The following is a 27,908-nucleotide window of genomic DNA, read 5'->3' as shown; positions in this document are numbered from 1 at the left end:
AAAGAGGAAAAAAGAGAATAAACAAAATACAATAACCCTGGTAGACGGCAAGTGGTGATAGCCGGATGATCACAATTTCAGTTCATAACTCTGTCCTTTTGAAATTTGTTCATGCCCAAAATTAAAATAACAAGAGTATCTACTGAACATTACCATCAACCTACATGGCTGTATCGTACTTCATAACATGGTTACTAAAAGTTTTAACTAAAAGATCCAGGTTTAATTCACTATTCTGTCTGACTCAGAGCACAGTTTTGCATCCTGAATCGGTCCAAATAAAGAAGACAGATTTGCATATAGCACATTCCAAAACAACACAGTCACTGGACAGGGACAGGATCTTCCTTTCTCTCTTAAAACTTCTCCATAGATGCTTTCTGGAAAGAGACAGGTCTTTGCACATTTCAACAAAATTACCCTTCAGCAAATATATATTGCCCATCAACTCTACTAGAAGCTGCAATGAAACTGGAATAGCTTTGCATAACCTGATAAAGATACACTCCTGACTTCACCATGTTTCTCAGCAGCAGAAGCAGCAAATTTCTGATGTTGAAGGCAAGGAATTTGTCAGGCCACATCAGTGGGTTTTAGTGAAGTTTCTTCAATACGTTTAGCAGAGCATGGATAAAGACGAACCACAGAAAAAAAGAAGTCACAAGTAAAAGAAAATAGACACGTTTCATAAGTTTTCAACACTCAGCTAAAGTTCTCAGTGATTCCCCTTCAGCGTTTAGGATATGCAGTACTAAAGGGCAAGATTTTTAAGGCTGAGAAATGCTTTAGCAGACAACTGATACACTCAAAGCTTCAGACTTTGATCTTGCTGGTAACACCACCTTCGTCTTTTCAGGCACATCTACTCAAGTTAGAGACGATTTCACAAACCACGTCTTAACAGAAAAACTGCATCAATTTGCTACCCTAATCTGACCATCTTTAATAAAAGAACTCGTATTCAAAACAGCAGTTATACTGAGCTCGAGAGGAACACTTTAAAATAAAAACTGTAATTAAGCTGACTTCTCCAAAGCTGACTTTGGAGAATTAAAAAATAAGAAAAGTCACAATCATTAACTGTTCAAGATACAAGAGAAACTAAAATAAGGCACAGAAGTTAAATGAATGGGATATGGTGTATTTCAATATATTTCATGTGTTTTTTTCTAATTTTATAATCCAAATACCAAACCAGGTATCTCAAACTTCATTCACAGAAATTATCTAGAATCATGAAATCATTCCTATTTATAAATAAAAATATAATCCAACCATTAATGCTAGAGAGCATCAATTTAAGCTCACCTCCTTTCAGAGGAAAAAAAAAACACCACCACACACAAAAACCACCAAACCCTGACCATATTTGTTAATTCCTTAATGTAAACTTTCAATTGATAAGGGAAACTTGAAGAACCCGGAAATTCAATCACAGTAATCTAAATGACCAGCTAATAGCCAAAAAGATAATAGATCTAGTGCAGGTTTTACTCTGTGGCATAAAGTTGTTGACAATACATTCCTCAATAAAGAAAAATTGAATTATAGCCTTAGGGTGGTTTAATTTGGTACAAATTTTGAATAATGTTATATACATTTCCAAAGCAGATGCTAAGAGACTTTACAAGGACACTCAGCTCAATCAGAAGCCAGATTAAAGTTCCATCTGGAACGAAACAGTTCCACAGCTCTATTACAATTAGCAGAGTCACCAATGTCAGACTCAAAAGTTGGGCGATGTGAAACTCCTTCTCTTCAAAATACAGCTATTAGTCCAGAGATCAAACAAGGAGTTCACACATCTTTAAAACAGAACTTTTCAAGCAGTCACAAACTTGTGCTTTTGTAGCTAGGATGAAAACTCTCATTTGGATTATTATGGTCATGTGAATCATGAACACTACCCAGACACCATGATTTTATATCAGCTACCCATTGCATGCATGTAGCATTGAAAAAAATCACACATGTTCAAGGAGCTGCAATACTCAAAATATCAGCAGGCTGAGAATACCACAGAAGCTATTTGCATGAAATAAAATTCAAGGTTGATTTTGAATTGCCCTGATCTTTGCCTACCCAATTCCCAGACTTCTTGTTATGAAACAAAGCATTTTCCCAACATGTCATGCTGAAGAACTGCACCTTAGAGTGATCCATCTTTGGACAAAATAAGAACAGAATTACCTATGAAACCTAATGGCTGATAGTCAAAGCCTAATTCTTCAGTCAAATATTCAATGTAACAGTATTTTCCTAGATTTAAGCAAAAAAAAAAAAATTTAAACTCAAGTTTACTAAAAGAAAGCACCCTTTCAAAGAACAATCCAGCAAACAGCAGTGCTGATACATAGACAGTAACAAACACGTTCAAGACAGAAAACCAAAACATGCCACATGCCTTAAATTTACTATTTTACCATTTAAGTAAATAATGCATCATACAAATAAGCAGGCCTGAATGAAGCAGTTAGAAATCAAATGCCCATATCTTGCATGTCTTTCCCCCCAAATAAATCCACAACGGATAAGTAGCAACACAGACTTTTTAAAAATTACATCTCATTACACACGTTTTCATCAAGAAAAGACGTGGTTAAAGAGCATATTTATGTTTTTCCAGTTGCTGGTTACATTAATCAGCCTGATTTCTATTATGAAACAGTACACTGCTAGGTTTGAAAATATCTACAATGTTAATAACCAGATAAGAGCAAAGTGAAGAAAGAGATAACTTGAGCCACTGTCCAGTTAGCAGCCTATACTGTTCTGCAATGAAGAAGTAAATTTCAACTTTCAAAAAGAACAGTAATATTCACACTTTTATATTTAGTACCTTCAATTAGTGTTCAAATACTATCCAATAATCTCCATATCTGAAATTTAATCTTCTAAATCTTTAGAGAGAAAAATTAACAATCTGGAGCAACAATGTGACTTTGTCCTTAGTCTGACTCTGTTATTTCTGAGAATAGCCCACAAGAGATCTATTGCCAACACCATGCAGCAGGATGGAGGCATTTAGAAAAAACAAACAGGGAAGTCTGGTGGAAGTCTAAACAGAGAAGCAATATGTCAAAATTAAGATCACCGCAACCCAATCAGTGCCTTTGACAGAACATTGCCTTTTTAAGGCAGTGGTCAACAAGAGGGTCCAAGGCTGCTGGTTACACCAGAAAGGGCCAAGGGCATCCACAAACTCCAGTACTGATGAAACCATGGTGAAATGATCACCGTATTTCAGTTCTGCACATGAACACAGCAGCCCATCAAAACAGCCAGCTTCCCTATTAGTTAATACAGGTTTTCTGAAAGATTAAAAGATAAAATAGCACCCAAAATTAAAATGTTAATTGACAGAAAGCGAAGTATTATAATTGAAACATATGTCTCAAAGCCTGGGCTGGGGCCACACCACAAGCCTAGGGAGTCTCTCTAACAGTGTCCAGGAAACTATCAAATTCTTCCTCAAAGAAATATCCATGGTGGTAACTGATAATTCATGATAGAGAAATGTTTGGATAGCATGGGTCCTGGTCACCATCTAACTGCAGCAACAAAGAGTGAAGCACAGGCCTCAAAAGGTTTCTCCAAGAATTATCTTTTTCAATGTTGAGTACATAAAAACATTATCAAGATCAGGCACACCTATAAGGCTTTTGCAACAATAAGGAATTATTTAGCTCATTTCCACAAGTAGTAATCACCCACACTTTCAATCTTCAGCACTTTTTTTTTTATGAAGGTCTGGACTGCAATGTAAAGATTTCCAAATTTAATCCATGACCTGTGACTCTTGTGGCAGAGTCATGAACTTGCATAGCTCTGGACAGAAATAGTGCAATAACTGAAGAATCTTTCCTTCCTCATACAAATATTCGGTAATCTAACAGTGAGCAAACATAACCAGTGGTAGTTTACTCCTCAGTATCACATTACCTGTCCATAAGCAAGTCATGAAATGACTTGACAAAGGCCAACTACAAGCTTATTTAGCTTTAGACCAAGCAAGGGACTGAAAGCACTTAGCAGCATCTCTGAACGATCTCTTTGTCAGTGAAGAGAAGAAATACTAATTTTTCACTATTCTGTGTATCTCAACAGCTTTTGACCAATGATGAACTCTCACCTACTTTAAAAGATGTGACATAACTCCTGGTTACTGAATTACAGTGATTTGAGTTATTCTGGTAGAAAACTCTAGATGATTCCCAGTAGTCCCTTGCCTGTGACATTTCTAAACTATCATTTCTTTTTCTGCTCCTTCTCAAGATCTACATGCAGCTGTTCTGAGACTTGATAAGTGACACAGGCATAGGATTAACAGTGTAGCAATACACCATTCCAACTGCCCCCTGTGATCATGCCACCACCTTAAAGCACTTGGAGAAAATCACCTCATGGACAAACAGCTGGCTGATGTTGAACCCAGTGAAGAGACTGGATAGGGGATGGTCAAAAGAAAACAACTGGAAACATAATTTAGTAGAATTTTTTTTATCAACAATTTGCCAATCTACTCCATAGCTTAGCAATGCTTATACATTCTTCGTTGATGCTAACCTGGTATTTGGCAGCATCTGCAGAAAAAACACTTATCACCTCTTCTATGAGCTGGAAAACTCTACTCCATTCTAGCAATGACTAAAAGTTATTCAATTATTCATATCTTCATCATCGCTCAGCTGCAGCATATTTCAAGATCTAGTCATAAAATTCTGGTTTGAGTTCTCTCTTCTGTGCACTTGCTTGATTGTAGTTTAAATGACTACCCAAAGTTCCATGGGGGAGAAAATTCCCTATGATTAGAAAGACAAAACTCTTTCACATGAAGGACAGAACCTTCTTGGAGGTTGGTCCAAGGCCACAAAACAAACATTCCCAGCAGGTAATAACCACCATCATCATCAACCCCAAGTCCAAAGTCCATTTCTTGGTCTTGCTAACCTACACATCAAAATGTTTTTAAAACACTTAATACAAAACAAGGCTCTCTTTTGCTAACACTTCTTCCCTTGGAAGAGACTGATAGAATACAGCACTTACTGCACTGCTGGAGCATTGCCCAACAACACTGTGGGGAAGAGAGCATCGGACCTCAGCAGACAGGCAAGACCTCAGTCCACCTCCGTACTACATTTGTCTGCTAACAGTTGCCATGGTCCTACCGCCTTCCCTACTATCACTAGTGGAAGTTTACCCCTCTTTGTAGACCCTCTTTTTATACCATTCACTTCACACTGTTGTTCCAAAGGAAGCAAACTCTAAAAAGCTGACAGTCTTCACACATGAATCAGTTTTCAGTGGCAAATACCTTTGCTGTGCTTTGTGGATACCTGCTTTAAACGACAAAGACGAGACAGATTTAAAATCCGGTCTAATGTAGAAGACAAAAGGTTTTATCTTTTTTTTTTTTTTTTTTTCTACTCAGTTATATCTTCTTCTGTGTTCCATAGCTTGTTAGCCAAAATTGTTTTGAAAAGTTGATTACACTCTATACACTGTATTCCTCCTACCTCTAATGGCAGAAATATAATAAAGAACCCCAGTAAATTAGATATGTATGACCTCCCATACTTGAATCAAGGTTAGCTATCCTTGGGAATTTTTTCCAGATATAGTCCTACCACAACGTTTAAAATAGTGTCCAATAATTACCCTATAAGTGATGTAAGGCTTACTAACTCTATAATTTATCACTTTATTCAACAGCAGAGAAAAAAGGATTCAATATTTGGGAATAGCTCCTAAAATTAACTTAATTGGAAAAGAAAGTGCACTACTTAGATATTTATAGAAGTGATAAACTGTCTTTAAATCAATATTTTAATCACTGTATGCAGTCTAGTTCAACGAATCAACACGTCTTCACCAGCAATCTGGAATTCACACTCTTTGTTTTTAAGGAAAACAGGGATAATGTTCTTTACTTTATAGTTTGCTTTTAGCACCCAAATTATCTTGACTGCATTATTCCATTCTGCAGTACGCAAAGACAGATCACTAATTATTTGTTGAAGGAAAGCTCTTCTACATCACCTTTTTTTTGAAAATGCATGTAAGATCTTTAAAAAGCAATCCTACTGAGAGGCTCAACGGAAGTCATAATGGATTAGGTTCCTTTCTGTTTCATAACATGAGGAATTTTTTAAAAGGTAATATAATTGCAGCTTTGTAACAGTGAAAAACAACACAGTTTCACCTACACTGTGGAATTAATTGACAGAGTATTTTGTGGAAAACATTATTATGAAAATATAAAATACTGTGAAAAATTTCCTTTCATTTCTTTTTCCATTTAAGGAAGCTTAGATAACTGACCCTATCTTTTCTCATCCCCAAGTCAAAAAGCCAAATGCCTTACACTAAAGATGTACACATTTCAAAATATTTAAGTTAACTATTATTCCTCTTAAAATATATTTAAAATTAAAACTGAAATCACAGCAATCCATTTTAGGGCACAAAATTATTTATGAAAATTAATTTAAATAAAACCAACAACAAAAAAATCAGTCTTTATGTGTTTGCTGCTATAATCTCACAGAACTGAAAAAAGGGAAAATTAAATGAAGTTAATAGGTGGCATTTCCAAAACAAACAGAAAGAGCTATTTCTTCACAGTGTTAATAGTCAAGCCATGGAACTCCTTGCCACAGGACACTAAAACTTCACAGAAGTTCAAAAAGTGACCACTTTTTGGAGGAGAGAGAAAACCCGGGGAGGGGGGCGGCGGGAACAATACCGCTGAGAGTTGCTAGATAAAAAGACACCATCTCTGATTCTCCTTGCCCAAAAGCTTTCAGATCTCCAGAAGGCAGAAGAGCATATGTGGGAAATAACGTCACAGACTTCTCAAACTTCTCCCTAAGTATCTTTCTTCAGACAGACTGGAAAAAGGAGACTAGGTTAGAAGTGTGTCTGGCCCAAGTGTCTGTGGCTGTCGTAAGCCTCACTGCTAAAGTTATAAAGAAAAGATGGGTGAAAACCTGGAAATAGTTTGCTCAATGACTTATCCAGCATCTCAGACTGTGACAGTCTCTCAGGTGGGTGCTAAATACCATATCTGATTCTTCCAGGTGTTTTGATGGGGGGAGTTCAATGACTTTCAAAGTTGTAAAACACTAGGAAAAGCAGGAAGACTTGTTCTCCTATTTTAATCTAAGAATAAAAAAATTGTCTGAAGATAAAATTCACTGTTTTTCTAAGGCACAGTTAACAGTTCAGTTTATTATTAGCAATATCTCATAAAATAAATCCATTTTCATTTCAAAATGCATTTTTTTTTCTTCTTCCCCTTTTAATATATTTCCAGCATACTTATCTTGTAAACGAAAATTACCTTAAAAAAATTACATATTGCTATCTTTGTGCACTTAACTGAGTATGAACTGGACATAAATATTTTTTAAAGTCCTAAAAATAAATTGGTTTTCCATTTTCACACAAAACCATAAAAATTACCAGTTTTATAATTGCTTTTAAAAAGGCATGAATGTACCAATTATGTTTACCAATAAATAAATATAAAACTACTACAGCAAAAGAATATTTATTTGAAAACCAACATTTACTATGGACACCACCTTTTCTTGGGAACATAAGAAAGTAAAAACCTGACAATTAACGTCCATGTAAGTCTAGATGTTCAAATCATGAATAAACAGCAGATTCAAGCTGCACAAAAAATTCCACTGATTTCTGTTACCATCAGATATACCATGCTTACAGAAACACTCTCTAATAGTAATATAATTATAATAATACAGATTAGCTCCTACTGCCTGTCCTTTCTATACTGTTATCAGTGTTTGCAAATAATGGACACTGATACAGTAAAAAAAGCTTCCAGAAAAGTAAGCAAAAAATCCTCCCGCCCCGAACAACAAGAACCCCACTGACAGAGCTTAGTATGTTTTTCTGGCACCCAGTATCTACTTTCTTGAACTTGAACAGATGTATTCATGGAGCTTTCTTAAAGTCCACAGATCTAAGTCTACAGAGCTGAAATTCTGCAGATCTCTCTGTATTGAAGTCATCTGGGGAAGCAACATGACTGTGCTTGGTATTTCCATCTGATTCTTTCCTGACCTACAGGAGCACAATGAAAAAAACAAGGCTCTATCTGAACAAGATTTAGAGCAAGAAAACAAAGCCCTTCTAATTCTGATTTTAGTCAGCGTGGTCACTTCTCTGACTTGTCTTGAACTAGGTATGTGGGTCAAAATACCATCACTTCCTAAGACAAAGATTTCACTTGAAATTACAAGCTGGGATCCTCTAATGGAAAAATGGAAATAAATATTAAAAAAACTTTAATTTTTACCTTCCAAGGATTGGAGTTGTAGGTTGTATTGGCGCAGGATGTTTAGAATTCAATGTTATTTGGTTGGATTAGGTTAGGAAGATAATGGAAAAGATAATGAAAACTTACTGTATACCTGTTAAGTTATAGCATTCAACACTTACTAGCAAGTCTTTCAGCATGGTGTGTAAGATGCATCCTTTCACCAGTAAGAGAGACATGAAAGAGAATCTCAACAGCTTTAAGCTGACTAGTTAATGCACTCAAATTCTTTAAATAAATGCAATTTTCAATTTTTGCAGTCCTTTCCCCAAGATGAGCAGGAATAGAATATGTGAGCGCTTGCACAACCTGGAGCTCCCTCCTCCCCATCCTTCAGACAACACACAAAGTGAACTTTGAGCTCAACTTTCTAAACCTCTTTTTCCTCTTCTGAGATGACCAATTTAGAAGCTTGCAAGTAATGCATATAGAATGGCATTACATTTTAACCTCTTTTCCAGTTTGGAAAGACAATTATTTTCAGGGTAGGACTGAGAGACAAAAGGGTGGTCAGACCGCAGCTAAATGAGACAATGCCTAACAACACTATTCTCAGTGAGGTGGCATAAAGAAACAGCTGCCTTCCACAAACCCATCCCAGTTCTTTCTTCTTTTATCTTACTTTCAGACTTTCTGTACCAACAACCTTAATCTTTCCAACGTTTTGCTCCCTCTCCTTCTTGAAAGTCATTCTGTTGCTCTTTCTAAATCTTCTCTCCAGTCCTCCAACTACTTTTCTCTGCCTCGCCCTATTTATTCAAGTGTTGCATGCTGAGGATCAACCAGGCCTCTGTACATGTAATTGTAATTTTAAACAAAGACTTTCTGAACAAAAGCAGTAGAAAAGTTTAACAAGTGACAAAGTCAACTGATATTCAAGTCGATCTCCTCTGTAACTTCAGCACTAGCTCCAACACAATCCTCAAAACCAGAGGATGAATACTAGTTTTCATACTTTAGAAACAGCTGCTATCCAGAAAGATGAAAGCAAGCCAGCCTTTCAAGAGTAGGTTTACACTCACACAGACACGTCACCCCCTCATCCTATTCTTCAGTGGTTCAATCGACCATACCTGCATGTGCATTATGTCAATAAAATTCTACATATATAATCGATTTTATCTATTTCACGCATGCAATGAAAAAGGAGCTTAAAAAATGGGGGAAGGGGTGACTGAGAAAAGTAATTCTCTTTCCAACCTGAGGAAACTTTAGACAAATTTGCCTTTGATAATCGACTGAACAAGCTGCACTGCAAGCATCAAGGGATGGTGCAGGGATATCTAGCAGGTGCTGCAGTTTATCACAAAACCGTCTAAAATAATTGGAAGTGACAACCAGCACTACCACAAATGATTTATTAGTCTTTCACTCAGCTTTTCAGCTTCCTCAGGGCCAGAATAAATAATTTACCAACTCTGTATCTTCCAATCATTAATTCTTCCCTGTGCATCCAAACTACATTTAACTCTGCTGGGTTCAGTGGAATTAAAAACACAATATGAAGACTTTCTCCCCCCCAAGTATAGTATTATCTGACTTTATCTAGAAGTAAAATTGTCAATCAAAATTTATATTGGTGATAGAAGGATTAGAGCTAGCAACTAACGTTGAGTTACAAAATATCTGCAGAATAAAATGAAAGTTAAACTGAAGGGATATCAACAATGAAATGCTCCCAGGGGGTCAGGCGTGTTCTCAACATATAAAGTACTGATAGTGTCTGAAGATATTGATTAGCATTGTTTTTCTGATCCATAAACTAACATTAGTTACAGACAAACATCTTACATGTCCCACATGGTAAATGCAGGATGAAAACACTGGACAGGAAACATTCAGAAAATAAATGCAAAAGGAGATGTGGGCAAAATGGAAGGATTAAGCATGAACAGAATGATTCTGTAAAAAGGCAATACTTTTTGAGGAAATACATTAAAGATACAAGATTTACTAATGCCCTTGTGTTCATATCACAAAAACGAATAAAAAAAGAGTATTATACAAGACAGAATTAGAAACCAGGAGTATAAAATGGCATAAAACCGAAGTACACTTTCAAATTTAAAACAGAATATATAAGGTACCATATTCCTATTAATTATGTAGAGAAAACACAGAGAAAACAAAATCACACCCTAAATCCATTTTTGATGTAAGCTAGTCTTGTCTCATTAAATCAGCATCTATGATTAAAACCAAGATCATTTTTGGTACATAATGTATTGCATTGTTAGAGCAGCATCTGTTTGTTGCACAGCAACACATTTTTCAGCTTTAAGAAACTGTACTCATATAGAAGAAACAATCCAGACTTTGAAGATATAAAAATATTTTTACTTCCAAAAGCATTTTGTACTAAAGGGGTTAATAACATTAATGTGCTAATATTTTGCATTCCAAGAAGAGGCTTCAAGCTGTTGGAAACATACAGAAGAAGAATTTCATGGTACTAACAGCTTTCTTTCAGTCCTATGGGACTGAGACAACTCCAACTTTAAGTGCTTAGAAGAAAAGCTCTGTAAAGCTATGAAGGCTAATCAATAGGGCTTTCACCAAATGATAATACAGTCTGAAATGAAATAAATTGGCTATAACAAAAATGCCTTACCCTTTTTCTCATCATTAATCTCAATATAGAGAAAAGTACAGTATGAAATACAAGTCCAAAAATAGCTGACATACAAATGTTTTGACACTACTTTTAACAATACAAAAAATTTTCACAAATACAGGAAATTTAAGATGATTTATTTGAAAGTAATTATCATATGTATTTCTTAAACATCAATTATTCTTTTTAGTAAGACTGTAAAATCTGTATTCCAATTTTACTGGACAGCAGGGTATTTCGTTTCTTCATTTAAAACACAGATCATCATCTGCTGCAACCAACCCAGCACAACCTGAACTCAATCTCCCAAAATCTTCCAGAGAACACCACTGTTATAAGGGCTGAATATTTGTATCATTATGACAATATTGTAAATAAAACAAAACTTGGAGAAACTAAATCACAGGCAAGGTATTGACATCTATGCTTTCCCCAGCAGCTGGGCCAAAAAAGCCTTCAAAGAACTTAGGTCTTAGTAGACAGAGGGAACATACTTTGGGAAGCCTACTAAAGATAAAAATACACTTGATCCCATCATCAGATCACTGAGCCAAAAGTCATTTGGCCTTGGAGTCAGTTATTTAGATTCATAAGAAAGTACTTACTGTGGTCAAATTAAAAAAAAATTACAAAATACGTTGCCTGTTGCTCGTACAACCCAGACATGGGCCCTATAGATAGAGAGATCCAGGAAGCTGTTTTGTCATTTAACTTTTGATGCCAACTAATTATGGCATCTTTCTTGAACAACTGCATGGACTTTTTGACTTGGAGAAAAATGGATTTGGACACTAATTCCCTTAATAAGAGTCTTGAATACAAGTATACAATGAAGTTCTATTGCTGTACAGGCTTCCTTATAGGTTCAAAAAAAACCACCCCACCATAAAAAACTGTGTGTCCAGACTTCACTTACTGAGTTTGCTCATACTCTTACGCAAAAGTGTTCCAAAGTCATAACTGGTCACAGAAAATAACGGGCTAAGACAAAGGCTGAAACAATTCTGGTAAGAAAACAGGATTCAATACTTGATCTTTTTCTGATTAAAATGCAATTACAGGTATTGATATAATCAGAAACTTCCCAAATGACGTCTCTCACATATAAATGATTTAGTACTGTTTTAAGCATGTAGACTCACTTAGACTTTCTTCAAAGGTTAAATAAAAAAAGTGATTGAGATTAAAAAATGGGGGTAAGTATCAAGCCCAAGGAGAAGAGTAAATCAGCCTTATTTTACCCAATTAGAAAGTTTCACTGAAATCTTCACTGCCTCTATAAGAATACAAAGAAAGTGTATGAGAAATTCTCATCCACAGTTCTTGGTGTATAAGAAACTAACTGCATTTCTTCATGCTCCTATAAGTTCTGGGTCTATCTATAGTCAATAATGTCTGCTTATGAGAAACGTCCCTAAGGAACTACTGGGTAAGTTTACAATTGTATTTATCCCAAAAGAAGAATCATGTTGGCAAATGTCAGGTTTGACAAAACATCCTCACCTAAGGCATAGGTTCACAGATTTTCTCACTCTCAGTCACTGTTGGTGTGATTTTTCACCTCCACCAATCTAGTTTCTTTTCCTCACATTTTTTCATCACAGCTATTTGTACATTCTGACAAAACCTTGAGATTAAGAGGAAGAAAGGAACACTCAGATTTATCTGCATTTACCATACAGTAAATCTGTCATCTCCACTTTACCAAAAGGAAGTGAGGCAGAGGAGGGCCAAGAGTGCACATGGCAGTGAATTAGGAACCCAACTTGTCATCTCCCGATTCTCACAGCAACACTCTCCAAGGTAGACAAATCAAGAACGCACCCATCATTATCGTTTTGGCAGAAAGCATGGGTTCAACCTCCAAGACTCTCTAGAGCTGCATTTTAACCTGAGCTACCAAAGACCTTTTTCTGTCCACCACCACCAAAAAACGGCAACCACAGCTAACTACAAGGTATGCAAGGTAAGCCGAAGTTATGAATCCTGCTAGGTACATTTATGAGTAAGAACCTTAAGCAAGAAATTTTCAATAGACTACAACAAATGAGAGAAACTTTTATTTAGGCAAATGCTCATAAGAGTTCTTTTTCTTCCCAAACCAGTGCTTGTAAATAATTTTAAGCAAAAATACCCACTATAAAACAATGTCCATAAAAATCCATGCAAGCTATTAAGAATCAGATAACTTCTTGATCTAATTCAGGGTTACAAACCAAAGCCTGGACAGTCACTAGACGATGAATTGACCTCCAAGTCATCTGAATTGTCATAAAGGCTTCAAACCACCTGAAGACTCGGGGGGGGGGGGGGGAACGGGACCAAAAAAAAAAACCACCACAAGCAGCTCACTCCCAGATGTTTCATAAATAAAAATCAACCACATCAACTTAGAAGGAGGCTTTTGATTGTTTGATTTTATTTTTAGTTTTAACATGCAAGTCACTCAGCTAGTCAGCCCAGTCAAGCCAGCAATGTGTAAAAGTCTGATTTTGAAGAAAAAAAAAAATTCATTATCACAGTTCTTATCTGCAGACACTCAGGTCTATCCTCCTGTGAAGTCTTCTTTTCTTTCTACACTTAAGGACTGAAAGACTGAAATGGATGAAATACATTGAGATAAGATAGGAAGTGACATTGCATAAGGGAGTAAAGGAGGTTTATTATTTAGTAGTAGAAGCAGGCCTCGTTCATGTTGCCCCCATCTTGGGGGATGTATAGTCCCTCCCTGAAATAAAACAACCATTTTGAATATATACCAACACCAGCATATGCTATGATCTTTTCAGTATTCTGCACAAAAAAGTGTGCAAACCACTTCATTTTGCTATTTCATACAACAAGTAAAAGGTATAATAAGTGTTCAGTGAAAAATATGTAAAGAAATGCCCAGACTTATGGAGTAACATACTCTGGTAATCAGCATAACAAAGGCAGCATGAGAGAAAACAACTCAACTTCTAATCACGTTTTAGCTAACAGGTTGGTAGACACAACCATATGGAACAACTAACGCCTCATACTGAATGAATGGAATGCACTTCAGCTGTGTCTTTGCTGTCCTTAAATTATTAAGATTATGGGCACACTATCTACTTGAGAACAATGTAAGAAAGCTAGAACATTGCAACTTCCGAAGCTCAAATACCAAACATGAGGTTTCTAGCACGCTCTAACTGTCCTACTCCAAAAATTCCACTCCCCCAAAAGATAAATCACTAAACTTCAGTTGTTGTTCTAATAACAATATATTTAAAAAATATAATTTAAGGTAAAAGCCTGAAAAAGACTGAGTATCAGAAAATAATCAGTGAAAAAAAATGAAACCTTACATCACAGAACTTTTGGCAATTCTTCCATGCAACCCCTTCCTCCTCCAGTCTTCCTTCCCTATATTTAATCATCTGTTAGTAGAAATTTTTGTGGAATTGGTTGTCAAAAAGAAATAGTGAGAATGATCATGTTTTCACAGAAGCATTGTTAATAATGCATGAGGAAATGAAAAATATTTAGTTGCCATTTTCTAAGCTTTTTAGCAAAATATTCACTAATCTCTTGCTTCACATACAGTATCTGGGTAAAAATGAGATCTCTACCCCAAATTCCTTCTACCTAATCAGGCCAATGACCAATTCCTAATATCAGACAAGAAAGTAGTTTTTTTTCTAACCTATTCCATATATTCTATCCCTCTTCCCTTTTGAAAAGAACTATTTTTTCTTATCTTTAACAACTTAATCTATGAGTGGAACAACCTATTGGGTAACACTCCCTATGACTCCTCTCACATTTGCAGGCCCTGGCCCTCATAGTGGATTTTAACCTTGCCAGTACCTGCTTGAGGAATAACACAACATGGAACAAGCAATCCAGAGGTTTTCTGGAGTAATTGACAACAGCTTAATGACACAAATTATCAAGGAGCTGTTAAGGGGGAGGCTTTCTGCTGGACCTCATACTTACAAACAGGGAAGAATTGGTCAGGGATATAAAAGCTGGAGGCAACCTTAGCTGCAGTGACCATGAAATGGTGGAATTCAACATCCTGAGAAGAGAGCGAAAAAGCAAAAAGCGGGATCATAAGCCTGGACTTCAGACTCTGACCTGTTCAGGGATCTGCTCAGAAGGGCATGGAGATCATGGCAGGGTCCTAAGGACTTGACCAAACCAAATGTCACTCCCATCTTGAAGGAGAGCAAGAAGGAGGATCGCCAGAACACGGGCTGGTCAGCCTCACATCAATCACTAGAAAGAATTACCCCATGTACCACACTACAGGCTGGGGGCCAAGCATCAAGCTTTGCAGAAAAGGACCCGGGCATCCTAGTGGACACCAAGTTGAACATGAGCCAGCAATGTGTCCTCACAGCAAAAAAGGCCAAGACCATTAGGAAGAGTATCACCAAGAAGTCGAGGGAGGTGATTATTCCCCTTTAGACAGCACTGGTGATTCGCTTCTGGGGTACTGTATGCAGTTCTGGGCTCCTCAGTACAAGAGAGACATGGACTTATTAGAGTGCATCAAGCCGAGGGCCTGAAAGATGATTAAGGGTTTGAAGCGTATGAAATATGAGCAGATGCTGAGAGAGCTGGGATTGTTTAGCCTTGAGAAGAGAAGGCTCAGGGGATTTTATCTTTTTCTAGAAATTTCTGATGGGAGGGAGTAAAGAAGATGGAGCCTGACTCTTCTCAGTGGTATCCAGTGAATAGACAAAAGTTAATGGAAACAAGTACAAGAAACCACATTTAAAAATAAGAAAAACTTACTTTACCATGAGGATAATCAAAGACTGGAACAGGTTGTCCAGAGCAGTTGTGGAGTCTCTACCTTCGCAGATATTCAAAACCCAACCAGATAATGTCCCGAGGAACCTGCTCTAGCTGACCCTGCTTTGAGCTGAGGGGTTGGACTAGATGATCTCCAAAGGTGCCTTCTGACCTCAACTGTTCTGTGATTCTGTAATTTGACTTATGGGAAACCATAAATGTTTTTGCTCAAGTTATTTGTATTCAACAGATATTTATACATCACTGTCATGCTTTAATCCCAGCCAGCAACTGAGCACCACACAGCCGCTCGCTCACTCCCCCCTGGTGGGATGGGGGAGAGAATCAGAAGAGTAAAAATGAGAAAACTCATGGGTCGAGATAAAGACAGTTTAAGAGGTAAAGCAAAAGCCATGCACGCAAGCAAAGCAAAACAAGGAATTCAGTCACTACTTCCCATGGGCAGGCAGGTGTTCAGCCATCTCCAGGAAAGCAGGACTCCATCACGCATAACGGTTACTTGGGAAGACAAACACCATCACTCCGAATGTCCCCCACTTCCTTCTTCTTCCCCCAGTTTTATATGCTGAGCATGACGTCATACGGTGTGGGATATCCCTTTGGTCAGTTGGGGTCAGCTGTCCCAGCCGTGTCCCCTTCCAACTTCTTGTGCACCCTCAGCCTACTCGCTGGTGGGGTGGGGTGAGAAGCAGAAAAGGCCTTGACTCTGTGTAAGCACTGCTCAGCAGTAACAAAAACATCCCTGTGTTATCAACACTGTTTCCAGCACAAATCCAAAATATAGCCCCATACTAGCTTACACGAAGAAAATGAACTCTATCCCAGACAAAACCAGCACAATCACTAGTGTTAATTATATAGAAATCAGCAATAGGACCTTAAATAGCTTGTTAATGTAGGTCTTCCCAAATCACTGTTATTAACCTTATTTCTTCAAATATTTTGTCACATGCATTGTTTTTCTGTTGTGGTTTTTTAAAGACTCTGAAAGCATCATGTGATCAAAACACTGTACTTGATAGCATGATCTTCATGAAATAACCACACAAAAATATTTATTTAAAATCAAAATATATGCACACACATTGATACGTATCTTAAATTTAACTAAAGCATGAGTTCTGAACACGGAAGATTTGCACATTCACTCATGTTTGTACCAGAAGAGTAAAAGAACTAGAAAGAAATCCTTTGTAGGGAAAAATTTTGGTAAATGTTGAGAACCAAAGGCTTACAAGACAGATGAACTAATGGAGGTGCATATGAGAAAAATTACAAGATAAAATTTGAATTTCTATACACAGGACGTCAACTAAGCCTTATAAATGACACATCGATTTTTACCTTAGACAACTTTGGAACACTGAAGAAAAAAATGCATCACAGGGAATTTACTTAAGAAAAGCCCTATCATATTGAGCCAAACAGCTCATTTACTTCAGACAATACAGGGTTTTTTTCTGCATTATTTTTTCTGGTGTCAAAGAAAACTGTTTTTAAAATGATGTTGTACTTTCTGAAGAAGATCAACAAAAGTAGAAATGAGTAAATCAGAGTTAGAAGTAACCAAACATGTCATAATTTGCACTCCTGCTGTTGCAAAATACAGTGAGATAAATTTCAGAGACAGTAAGCTATTGTTACCCTGTGCGTTTTACATACCTGGCAGCAGTATCTTTTAACACCATACCTAGGCACTGGCTCAGAGTATTGCTTCACGACTGCCTCCTGTCCCCTTCAACTGCCTTATTCTCACTCCTTGAACTAGCACTAATATAGACAAATCAGAAAATTAATAAAGATTAAAACTAACATAGCAAAAGAATGATGCAGGCTGCTGCTTGTGCATACACGCAAAGTGGTGAGAACACTTGGCTAGGGAAGGGAGCTTAGCAAGGCTACCTTCTTCAGTTTCTGAAGTGATTCTCCCAATCAATCATCCTTACTATGCTTCAATTTATATTGTAGAGCAGTATTTATTCAAACAGTAATTAGTCTAGTTGTCCCAGAACAAAAGATGACTGAAAAAGCACTTCATGTTGATCTAAGAAAGGGTAAAATGTTCACATTATGCGTATCACTTGCATTTTCAGCTAAGCAAATTCTAGTCACTCTGTAGTAGCCAGAGTATTTTTTTTTTTAAATCACGGGCCCACATAAACTGTTTTGGAGTTGCCAAAGGCATTTTCTTTAAGTCTGCAAACTGAAAGCAAGGTGCACAATCTCTCCTAAAATATAGTCACTATAAAATGTGTGAAGAACCAAGAACCTTTGGCTCACTTGAATATTTGAATATCTTACAGAAAAAAAGAAAAAAATAAACTTTTGTTTTTACGGAAAAAAGATTAGTCTTTCTAAAAGATTTTCCATAATTTCCATCAGCAATGATTGTGAAAGCTGAGCTGTGTCTCCCCCAAAATGGCAAACTTATACTTTACTGTTTTGTGTTTAACTATTTAGCAATATCGCCTTCCCAAGGTCAGCTTAATCCTATCGATTAAGCTTTATATCAGTAATTGCCTTTTATTCTCATTTAGATTATTTTGCCACATCATTTTTTTCATACTGTTAGTTCACAGAGCAAAGTATCTCCCATTCTGTTTCTGCATGTTTCTGAACTCTGCCCTGTCCCAAGCCACCACACCAAGAGCTTCACCTTGATTCTCACAAGTTAAATGAATGTAATTAACTCAGTTCAAGATCAGGATTCTTTGTCCATAAGAACCAGAGGCGAGATTGAGCTTTCCTTTGGAAAGTAAATCTAATTTGCCCTTTTTCTAAAGTGATGACATATGCCTTAAAGCAAGACAACCAGAACAGTACTATCCTTCAACAATACCCAGGAACTTTAAAAATCACTTCTTTAAATTTACAGAAAGAGTGAGTCAAAAAAGAAAAAGGAAAGAGATCTTTCAAAAACAGCTGTAGCATGTAAAAGAAATTAGCATGAGTGACTGCAGGGAAAATATCAGCAATAGGCTTTGAAGAAATCTGGCTTGGGTCACTGAAAAGAAAACAGAGGCAGATGCTAAGCTGCCTAGCCCAGGTCACTGCAGGGAGAACAACAGCTGGTTATGTGAGTCTTGCCTGGGACACAAAGTTGGTGCTTGATTTTACTGAGCAATTTTTTTAATATATGCTTGATGATTTTAGTATGGGAGAAAAGCTGAAAAACAGATAGATATTTTTGTGAGTGGTGCTATGACAAATTAAGCCATTTATTTAGTAACACTGCTTGGTTTTATTCTTTTATGTGTAGTTGTATACCCAAGAAAAATAGTACAAATGTTGACTGGCTACACAGATCTACATCTGAAATAGAAATAAGAGTTTCTGAAGTGCTCTACCAAGTTATCAATATTTTAACAGCTCTTAAAAGCTGCTTTATAGCAGTGCAGATACTTTCAGGACCATAGGGTCTACACTCACTCCATATGAACTGTAGTATATTTTAAGACATTTTATTTTCACATTCATATGGGGGTCAGAAGAGAGAGTGTTCTCTGATCATCGTATCCACGATCACTTTTAGCTGAGAGTTAAAGAACTCCTTTTTATAACCCACCAACCAATGTTCGAATCAACTTAAAGAGTTGTTGCTCATCCATCCAAGGCTTTTATTAAAACCTCTACCATCGTAATTTCTGGACTACGTTACAGAAAACTGAACTCACATTACGGATCCTGGTAAGCAGAAGAGAGTTTTTAAAGTGATTTTTTCCATGATTGCCCAGCTCCCCATTTCATGACTCATGCACTCCTTCCAATCATATTATTCATCACTCCTTTTCATGAAGGCAAGAAATTATAAATGATTACCATCTTGATTTGTCTGAGCACAGAAAAAAGTATCTTTAGAATCAATGGACAACTCTACTCAACAGATCAGCTACTTATTCAAAATATGTTTCACTGAAAATGCAGAATATGCCTTCAGATGTGCCCGTAGTTTTACTAATTGTTCTAAGAATGTACTGCATGCACATGCATACAATAACGTCTCTCTCTAAGAAAGAGTCTTAAGAGTAGTACTGTAGATTTTAGGTGATTAAAGAGTAACAAAAGATACTTTTTTCAGGTTGTTACCAAAATATACTTCTCACTCCCAAGTTATTTTTACATTCACTCCCAGGTAGTGCAGGTATTTATTAATAACAAGTAGGCACAGCAAGGCAAATAGAACTCTTTATAAATTGTGAATGAAAATGTTAAGAAAATTATCTTTTGAACTAATTAAAGAAGAGATAGCTTAGACATACCATGGCAAGGAGTTGCATAGTACAGAAACAAAAACAGTTCTGTACAGAAACAGAAAAAAGTAAATTTATGTAGTAAATAATTGCAACAATTTCATTTGTTGGCTGCAAAGTAGGAGAAATTTCAAAGAAAAGCTTATACATCAAGTTTCTAGATTACTCGTACACACCAACTATACCTATATCAATAGATATTATAATTCCAAAGGAATTACTTCTTGTTTACCTGAATCCACAAAATCATATCAATTTCATGTTAAAGCTTATTGTACAAAAGGTAAGTTTTGCAGTATTAATCTAAAACCTCCCAACTTTTTTATCAAACGTTAGAATTGACATAAATATGATAAAATGGGACAAACCCAGATGCCTAGGGTCTTTGAAAACTCTGGTCAATTGAAACATGGCAGTTACAAACACACACATGAGACACAATACAAACAACAACCAAAAAAGGGAGAATAATAAAGCTCTTCGCATTTGATATTTTTGCTGTTTTCACAGCCACTATAAGGGATGTTTTTAATGTTTGTTGATCCTCACAACAGAGTAAGGAACATTAAATCCAGCTATAACCATATGTCAAATGCAAGAGCCTGGGATAAAGAAAATAGTCTAAAATTAGTGTATACTAAATATAATGCTGTAAGAGAATATATTCATCAACTTCAGTGCCACTATCAGCTTGTCGGAAGTTACACTCAAATGTTTACAAGATCAGAATTTCAGCCGAAAGGAAAAAACTTGTTTCAGTAGAGACAAGTCACCACACTAGGCACAGCCTTCTTCACTGAACTTCTTCCATCTTCACTGTATTGCTGACAAGATGTTAGAGGCTCTTTCTGGTAGGCATCTTAACGTATACGGTAAGATATTATACCTACACGTGGCAGGATAGAGTACGCTGGTGGTATTCCATGAGTGTGCTAACTTCATGCAACTAAGAGGAAGTTACACTAGCAAAATTGATTTTTAGCTTCTCTCAGCATTGGAGACAGAATAAAGAAGTATTCATGAACAAGACTAAGCTATTCTGACTACCACTTTGCTAGTAAGTTGCATCTGAGGCAGATGTGTATTGCTAGTATAAATAGACCAGCAAAGTGCTCCTGATGTAGACTTGACCTAACTCATTAAAACATAATTCAATGAGAAGGAGACTCATCAAAAACTTTCTGAATTTGAGGTAGATAAACTCAATGAGCTACATTTCTGAAGTTGCTGGTCATCTTCTTTTAGCTGCTACTCATTTCCTGCAGTTAACACACATTCAAAAAAACCACAAAATATTGCTTAAAGTTTATATAATATTCACTACCATTACTGAAATATAACTAGTTACTGTAATGCCTATGAGGATTTTTTTCACTGCCTGCAAAATAGGAGGCATTTCCTCTCAAGGAAAGGTCATCATGATATGTGGTCAGTTTATGTCAGGTGACTCCTTGAAAATCATATAGAATAAATGAGAAGGGGAGATATTGTAAAATCAAAAAATATTACATTGCAGTTTACACTATGAACATCTGAGAACCCATGTTTTGCATAAAAAATATAAAACAATGAAAACAGTGCAAATAGAACAGAAAAGCTACGTGTGTGTAGCTAGTAATAAAGCTGCTTACGTTAAAAGGTTTTCATAGAACAGGCTGTCGGGGTTCAATATTCAAGTTAAAATTCACAACTTACTATGTGAATGTTTAACCATGCAGCTGTAATATCTTCTAATGTTCTTTCAGATAAAAAAAGTAACATCTTTCATATAGTGAAAGATACGTATATAAATGTACAAATATGTTGTTGTAAGGAGGAGGATATTTTAATAATATAATAGGATGATTCAATTCTGCTATTGCTTTCAGACACAAAAGACCCTGTGCTTCTCAATAACCCACTGTTGCTACTATCATTATGCCCATAAGTTCCTATCATCATAGTATTGCTTCCCATGGTTACACTATTTCCTCTCAAATTCACATCTTTCTACAGCTCCTGTCTCCCTATGGGATCCTTAGTTCAAGTCGAGAACAACTGCTTACTCCTTTTTGACCACGTTATAGAGTGCAATCCTGGACCTAGTGTGGCAACATCTTGCTGGCTGTACCTTCTTCCTCTTGCAGATGTCCTCTTTCTAGGCAGTGCTGCAAAGATTTTTCTATGAAACATACAGAATTTCTAATAGCTTGACAGGGGTTTTTTTGTTGGGTTTTTTAGCTGAGGTCTTACTATTATCCATATTTTACGTGACCTTATATTTTAAATAATGTTTGTATCATTTCTTTTTAAAACATCATGCTTTCATCGCTGTCAGCTCTGATCAATCCTACATCCTTTAACACAGACTTCCAAAATGTGTTGCAAAGCAGCTTCCCTACAAAGTGTAACAGAACTTGAATATTCGTTTTGCAAAACCAATGTATGTGTTTGGTTACAAATACTGGAGTATTTCTCTAGTATTTCCTTCAAAGGACCTTTTTTAATATTTGTAAAGTTTGATTTGAGACACTGCTGATCCCTATTCTGTGAAGCAAGCTGGCGTCATTAGGATGACAAAATCAAGTCTTATTGTAGCAAGAAGAAATATCATTTAGTGTCAACAACACACTGCTATTGATTTGAACCCCTCCTTGCCTCACGGGTGAAATAACAAGCTCCTACACACAGACTCTCTAAGCATACCAATAGAGGAGAAAGGCAAGAAAAATACTAAAAATGGCTGTATTAAAGATACAACAGGAAATATATGACTCATGAGATGTAAATTCTTTTATCTGTATGGAATAAATTGAAGAAGAGCTTAATATGGCTTCTGCGATTTCTATGGAGTTAGATTAGAACAGAAATACACCTATCAATAATACACCAGATTTAGGCTTCCCAACCAGCATCTCCTAACTGTTCAGCACCCTCTGTGAAACAAGTCAGATTCATTTTCATTATCTAATATGTGACTATTCGCGTTTTTAAAATGACACCTTATTTGACACCAGCATCCTGGTTGGCCATTTCAGTGTAAGATGGGGAACTGATTGAGCACACAGCGTAAACTATCCTTTCACATTACTGGCAGGATCTCTTTGAAACAGAGCTAAGAAACAGTCTGTCAACACGGATAGGTTCACTCTTTTTCTATTTCTGAACAACAGACTGCAATTTTCAGAAAAAAAAAATCCGTATCTTTCTTCTTAAAAGATACAAAAAAGAATAAAACCATAGTTAGTCGTGCAACATCAATATAAATACCACTTTGCACATTAATAGTTCTTTTTCTAGAACTTAAAGCTATGCCTTTAAGCAAATTTGCAAAGCAAAAAAATGCAGTGAGATGAAATACTACTTATGTTGTCTAACTGCACACAAAATTTAAGCTAATTTCAAACACTTTTGTAGCACCAAAGTTAGCATGCTAGAATTCCACAGTCCATCTCTTAAAATGTGCACAAAGTAATATACAAGGCATAAAAAATTATTTCAAGATATCTTCTTTTTAAAAATACTGAAGTGTAGAGAACAAAGCTATTTTCATACCACATTCAGAAAATGGATGAGGTGTGAAAGAAATCTCTTGTTTAATGTGACCTTTGGCTGTACTTTCACTTGTCATCATTATGAAGTAGCTACTTTCAGTGCCAACACATAAGCCACGTTATATTACCCTATAACAGTAGTAGCACGCCTTTCAGGAAGTGTTTCATACTCCGAGAAACTGGTGGCAGAATGCATTGACAGCACTTACCTTTGTAACTGCTTATAATAGGTCTTATTCAACAATAAGACCTCATTTACACAAGGAAATAAGAGCGAATGTACTAAATTTCATAGAGCATGTCGCATAAACTAGTATATGTTGAGGAACTCCCTTGGAGTTCTCAGCTTCAGTGAAAACATTCAAATAAGGAAAAATGTAAATTTCAGGTTGGAACTCTGCCCCAAATAACAGTATTCAGAGCTTTGTTATTGTGCACAGACCAAAAATACTGCTTCATTAAGATCTGCAACATACTTGACTTTTCTTAACGTATGTAATTAAGAAAATATTTCTGGAAAGCAAATGAATTTGAAATTCAAGTAAGATTAATAAAACAAATACGACAAATTTAGGTTTTATACAATGGTAGCAAGATGCAGAATAAAAATGAGTAGCTATCATTATCTAAAGCTGTTCATCTAACACCGTAGAGAGCAAAACCATTGATACATACTGTACACACATTTTTATCCATGTATATAAATCAAAGGAAACAGCTTCCTTTAAGGCAAGCATATGAAGATACTAAAGCAAGATACAAATTAAATATTCATACATTCAATATTTCAAAATAAGGAATTTGGATATACACATGCATAATTTAAGTTCTATAGTGAAACCTGTCTACAGAGGCCATTTCTACTGTATTTCAACAGCATTGAAACTTGAAATGTACAATGCAGCCTCTCCATGCTGTGTTAAAACTTTAAAGTATATAGTAATTCATTTCAAGCACTAAACATAGAATAAAGGCCACGTTATGCACACGGCACTTTTGCAGAGGAACTACTGCTTTGCCCTATTCATTACAGCTCTGAAACAGGGCTGTCAGTCACAGCGCTCTCCTGCAAGGTGGCTTCAGACTGCCCAGCGAGTCGCTCATTGGGAACTGAGGTCAAACAGGCAACTTCAGGTAAGAGGCTCATCGGTCCTGAAAAACCCATCAGAATTGACTCCGAGTCAAATTCTGATCCCAGGCAACAGTTTTAAATGCCGTAGAGCTGGTACTCATGCATGAAGCCTAAAATTGGACCCTTACGCTGCTTTCACACATTCACTCAAGCCTCTCTGGAGTAAAAGATGAGATTTCAGACCTTTTTAATTGGCAAAAGAAAGCAACACAAAAACAGGCTTCACAACAACATGTTGTGCACTAGGAGTGATTCTTTGTGAACACAGAACCTGAGAGTAGTTTACTTACAACAACACAGACACGTTAAGTTTTCAGACCTTATAAATTCCTATGCATGCAAAAAACACTGTGGGGAAAAAAACCCTATTATCCACCTTCCCCCCTTGACCTGTATCTTCTTCTGCATGTGTCTAAAGATACCACCATTCCTCCCCATGTATTTAAAACCTTGCCACTAAAAAGGAACTCTCCATATGAGTTATTAATGTGCATATATTATTTTCTTATTAGAAATTAAAGTATTTTAATTTCTAATAAGTATTGAGAGTCTAATTTAAAAAACATCCATTTTATTGGGACAAAAATATCTCATGTTAACTTTAAGAATAATTAAAGAGTAGTTATTGAGGGGAAAATAGAACTACTCTGTTTCTACACATTTTAAAGTAAACATTTATCTTTGCTCCTTAAAGGTCACTCATTTGATCTTGACACATCTATGAAATAATAGAAGCAAAAGCTAAATAAGTAGAAAAGTGATATTAAGCAATATAAAGCTAAACAAAATTAGTATCACATGGTAAATTACTTCATTGAAAACCATCTATGGATTCTGCAAAGAATATACTTTTGCCTTAGAGCTAGTACTTTAATTTTCAAGAACCAAGGAAAAAAAAAAATCAAAACTAGTCAGTAACAATGCAGCGTCGAAAAGCAATAAACTCAAAATTAAGTTATAAATAATTTAAAGCATGTCATGAAGATGTATTAATAATTCATCAGATAAATAATTTACTAAATAATCAAATAAATAAATAATGAAATACATAAATAAATCAGCAAATAAATAATTCTGCAAAATAACCTAAACAATAAGTCACTAAAACAAATGACAAAACTACAAAACTACAATGATTTTCTAAATTCTGATAGTTTTAAATAAACAAATGTATATAAAATAGATCAATCTTTGGTGGATAGAGAAATATTTTTCACTGCTATTGGTAAATTCCTGATTATACTGCACAAGGATACAATTTTAGATTTTACAAGAGTGCAGTTTTTCCCTTGTAAATTATTAACATGATTGCTACAATACATCCTGCTCTGTATTTTACACGTAATCCCTTTATGTAGATCATTTTTCCCCCCAAAAAATGAAAATCTCTCTACAACACTCTTAATTCACCTATTTCTTTTTTTTCCTGGGTGCAGTACTTACAATACTGCAATAGCCGCCTTGGTGGTTCTCTTACTGTCTCCTGCAAACCTTCAGAAGTTTTGCTGCAGGGGGAAAACAAGTAGAATAACCTTAATTATTACAGATGGTATCTCATTCATTAGTGGATGACAACATTTTATTTGAAAGCACAAGAAAAGCTGTTTTATAATTCTACAAAGCAACTTAATGTGAAACAACCATTACAGTTTGCAGACTACCGAAAGTTTTTAGAAGTCTTTGGTGGAACGAGTTCAAGCAGACTGAGGCCTGTTTCTTGTATTTAAGCTGACACACAATCTGTGCAAGCTGGCACTAATTCAGATGTAAAGACAAACCACGAGAAGGACAAAATACTTGGCTGACATCTAATGTTATCCTTGATTTTGGAAGTTCATAGTCCTTGAAAGAATACAGTGAGATCATTTAATTCCACTATCTAAGTACATTCACAATTTAATTAGAACACTGCACTCCAAAGCCAACACTGGCACCACAAAGGTCAAAATCCACTCATCTCCTGAATCAGTTTTCATTCTCCATTTATTTTACTGAATAGTATTGACAGTCACCATAGTTTTCTTCAAAGTGGTATTCTGTAAATACAGCAGTTAAAGAAATGTGCCAGAAGTGTAATCATGTTATCAATTTTTATCCATGTCAAAAAGGTTTATTTGCTTTCTTCCGTAACACACATTACGGGAAAGAGTGAGACACAGTTTTATAAACCATGCCACTGACATGGATTCTTGACCTCTGTACAGGACTGTAAAATCAAACGAATACATCAAACCTGAGGTTATATATTGTATATACGCATGTTTTTTTGCTACTTGGTTCAAAGGACATCAGTATGCAGTGTTGCTTCTGCTGGTAAGATCTCAAATGGTTGATGGCGTTGCTGTATTTCAGCATTTAAAAGCATAAAGGATAATTTACTCTTAAAACTACCTGGGCACATTATATTTAACAAGTCTCAAATTCTCTTTAGGGACTATAATAAGGAAACACTTTGCTTAATCATAAATTTTATATTTATGTTGGCTAAACACCGTCCTTTGGATAGACTGCCATGTTTTGTCAAGAAAAATCAACACAGTGGAAATGAAGTACTTGTTCTGTTGTGTGGTCATTCAAAAGAGTATGTAGAAGTAATGTAAATGTGCACCAGCGCTGCTGATAATTTCACGCTCTCATACACTCATTTCAATTTGCTTTAAAAAGGACTATTCCTCCTGGCTAAATATAGTCATCATGAAAAAGCATACCTCCCCTTTGAGCTAATAACACTGCAAGCCCCAAAACACAAGAGTGCAACAAACTTCTATATTTTAAGGAATCTGAAGCACTTTTTTCTCACAATATATGTTTCTGAAGTGGGACAAACAAGACTGGGGTTTTTTCCTAAGGTATTCTCTTTTAGTGCCCAGATTTCTCTTTGAGAACGACAATTCATTCCCACACCACATCTGCAAATCCCATCCACCCCCAAAACAAATCATACATATCCCAAATCCTTCTTTTTTAAAGTAATGGATCCTTGTAAAAGCAGTATATACCTTCACACATAAAAGATTTTGAGGATTACTGGGATATACAATGGCTCAGGAATGATCCTGAGATTCTGGAATCAGACCTTCTCTAGGAAGTACCACTTAGTCATAGATCATTTTCATTCATCTGCAGCTTGGCAGCCCCTGGTAGCAAAGTGATTTTTCACCAATGAGTTACAGTAGAGCTAAAACTGTAATTACAGTCACCAATGTCTTAAAAACACATTTTTTTCTTCCCTTTAAAATTT

The 27,908-nt window shown here is 36.1% G+C and overlaps 1 protein-coding gene across 5 annotated transcripts in view; it reads right to left on the bottom strand.

Annotated features, from left to right (window-relative positions):
• Positions 1-27,908, bottom strand: part of TBC1D5 (TBC1 domain family member 5) — a 330,026-nt gene that overhangs the window by 277,214 nt on the left and 24,904 nt on the right. For 2 of the 5 annotated variants that reach the window (XM_072854017.1, XM_072854022.1), the window contains exon 2: positions 26,111-26,172. The exons of 1 other annotated variant lie outside the window; for it this stretch is intronic. The gene's annotated coding sequence lies outside the window, so the exon portion shown is untranslated. Of the gene's footprint in view, positions 1-17,414; positions 17,434-26,077; positions 26,173-27,908 lie in introns of those variants that run through there. 2 more of the 5 variants (XM_072854018.1, XM_072854021.1) reach the window with 2 other exon arrangements.

This window comes from Ciconia boyciana, chromosome 2 (assembly GCF_034638445.1).
Source record: "Ciconia boyciana chromosome 2, ASM3463844v1, whole genome shotgun sequence".
In the NCBI taxonomy this organism is placed as follows: Eukaryota; Metazoa; Chordata; class Aves; order Ciconiiformes; family Ciconiidae; genus Ciconia; species Ciconia boyciana.
Note: the sequence above shows the minus strand (reverse complement) of the source record. Positions and strands in the feature narration are given on the sequence as shown.